Genomic DNA, 2,521 nt, shown 5'->3' with positions numbered 1-2,521 from the left:
GAAGGGTCTGCCAAGGATGATGGATTCATCCATGCACTTCCCAGTCTCTAGGGCTATGAAATCAGCAGGGATGTAATGGTCTTCAACCTTTACCAGAACATCCTCTACAAGTCCATAAGCTTGTTTTCTTGAATTGTCTGCCATCTCTAGTGAGGTTCTTGCAGCTTGCACCTCAAAGATCCCTAGCTTCTCCATTACAGAGAGAGGCATGAGGTTTATGCTTGACCCTAGGTCACACAGAGCCTTCTCAAAGGTCATGGTGCCTATGGTACAAGGTATTGAGAACTTTCCAGGGTTCTGTCTCTTTTGAGGTAATCTCTGCCTAGTCAAGTCATCCAGTTCTTTGGTGAGCAAAGGGGGTTCATCCTCCCAAGTCTCATTACTAAATAACTTGTCATTTAGCTTCATGATTGCTCCAAGGTACTTAGCAACTTGCTCTTCAGTGACATCTTCGTCCTCTTCAGAGGAAGAATACTCATCAGAGCTCATGAATGGCAGAAGTAAATCCAATGGAATCTCTATGGTCTCAGTGTGAGCCTCAGATTCCCATGGTTCCTCATTAGGAAACTCATTGGAGGCCAGTGGACGTCCATTGAGGTCTTCCTCAGTGGCGATCACTGCCTCTTCCTCCTCTCCAAATTCGGCCATGTTGATGGCCTTACACTCTCCTTTTGGATTCTCTTCTGTATTGCTTGGAAGAGTACTAGGAGGGAGTTCAGTAACTTTCTTACTCAGCTGACCCACCTGTGCTTCCAAGTTTCTAATGGAGGACCTTGTTTCAGTCATGAAACTTTGAGTGGTTTTGATTAGATCAGAGACCATGGTTGCTAAGTCAGAGTGGCTCTGCTTAGAATTCTCTGTCTGTTGCTGAGAAGATGATGGAAAAGGCTTGCCATTGCCAAACCTGTTTCTTCCACCATTATTGTTATTGAAACCTTGTTGAGGTCTCTGTTGATCTTTCCATGAGAGATTTGGATGATTTCTCCATGAAAGATTATAGGTGTTTCCATAGGGTTCTCCCATGTAATTCACCTCTTCCATTGAAGGGTTCTCAGGATCATAAGCTTCTTCTTCAGATGAAGCATCCTTAGTATTGCCTGGTGCAGCTTGCATTCCAGACAGACTTTGAGAAATCATATTGACTTGCTGAGTCAATATTTTGTTCTGAGCCAATATGGCATTCAGAGTATCAATCTCAAGAACTCATTTCTTCTGATTCGTCCCATTGTTCACAGGATTCCTTTCAGAAGTGTACATGAATTGGTTATTTGCAACCATTTCAATGAGTTCTTGAGCTTCTGCAGGCATCTTCTTCAGATGAAGAGATCCTCCAGCAGAGCTGTCCAATGTCATCTTGGACAGTTTAGACAGACCATCATAGAAGATACCTATGATGCTCCATTCAGAAAGCATGTCAGAAGGACACTTTCTGATCAATTGTTTATATCTTTCCCAAGCTTCATAGAGGGATTCACCTTCCTTCTATCTGAAGGTTTGGACTTCCACTCTGAGCTTACTCAATTTTTGAGGTGGAAAAAACTTTGCCAAGAAGGCATTGACTAGCTTTTTCCAAGAGTTCAGGCTTTCTTTAGGTTGTGAGTCCAACCATATCCTAGCTCTGTCTCTTTCAGCAAAAGGGAATAGCACAAGTCTGTAGACCTCAGGGTCAACCCCATTGGTCTTGACAGTGTCACAGATTTGCAAGAATTCAGCTAAAAACTGATGAGGATCTTCCAATGGAAGTCCATGGAACTTGCAATTCTGTTGCATTAGAGAAACTAATTGAGGCTTAAGCTCAAAGTTTTTTGCTCTAATGGCAGGGATAGAAATGCTTCTCCCATAGAAGTCGGGAGTAGGTGCAGTAAAGTCACCCAGCACCTTCCTTGCATTGTTGGCATTGTTGTTGTTTTCGGCTGCCATGTCTTCTTCTTGTTTGAAGATTTCTATTAGGTCCTCTACAGAGAGTAGTGCTTTAGCTTCTCTTAGCTTTCGCTTCAAGGTCCTTTCAGGTTCAGGGTCAGCCTCAACAAGAATGCTTTTGTCTTTGTTCCTGCTCATATGAAAGAGAAGAGAACAAGAAAATATGGAATCCTCTATGTCACAGTATAGAGATTCCTTGAGGTGTCAGAGGAAAAGAAAAATAGAAGGAAGAGGTAGAAGAATTCGAACTTATCAAGAGAGATAGAGTTCGAATTGTGCATTGAGGAGGAGTGTTAGTCCATAAATAGAAGGATGTGAGAAGAGGGGAAGAAATTTTCGAAAATTAAAGTGAATTAATTAAAAGAAATTTTAAGAAATGGTAAATGATTTTCGAAAAATAAGATTGGGAAAGAAATAAAGTGAAATTGAAAAAGATTTTGAAATTAGAAATCAAAAAGATACGATTGAAAAATTAATTTTAAAAAAAATGTGATAAAAAGATATGATTGAAAAGATATAGTTTTAAAAAGATATGATTGAGAATAAATGATTTGAAAAACAATTTAAAAAGATTTGATTTTGAAAAATTAATGACTTGGTT

The 2,521-nt window shown here is 39.9% G+C and overlaps 1 non-coding gene across 1 annotated transcript; it reads left to right on the top strand.

Moving 5' to 3' along the window:
- The first annotated feature begins 1,411 nt into the window (after positions 1-1,411).
- Positions 1,412-1,515, top strand: LOC130938565 (small nucleolar RNA R71). The gene has a single exon (XR_009069726.1). It is a non-coding gene; the product is annotated as a small nucleolar RNA R71 (small nucleolar RNA).
- The last annotated feature ends 1,006 nt before the right edge of the window (positions 1,516-2,521 follow it).

This window comes from Arachis stenosperma, chromosome 6 (assembly GCF_014773155.1).
Source record: "Arachis stenosperma cultivar V10309 chromosome 6, arast.V10309.gnm1.PFL2, whole genome shotgun sequence".
Lineage (NCBI taxonomy): Eukaryota > Viridiplantae > Streptophyta > Magnoliopsida > Fabales > Fabaceae > Arachis > Arachis stenosperma.
Note: the sequence above shows the minus strand (reverse complement) of the source record. Positions and strands in the feature narration are given on the sequence as shown.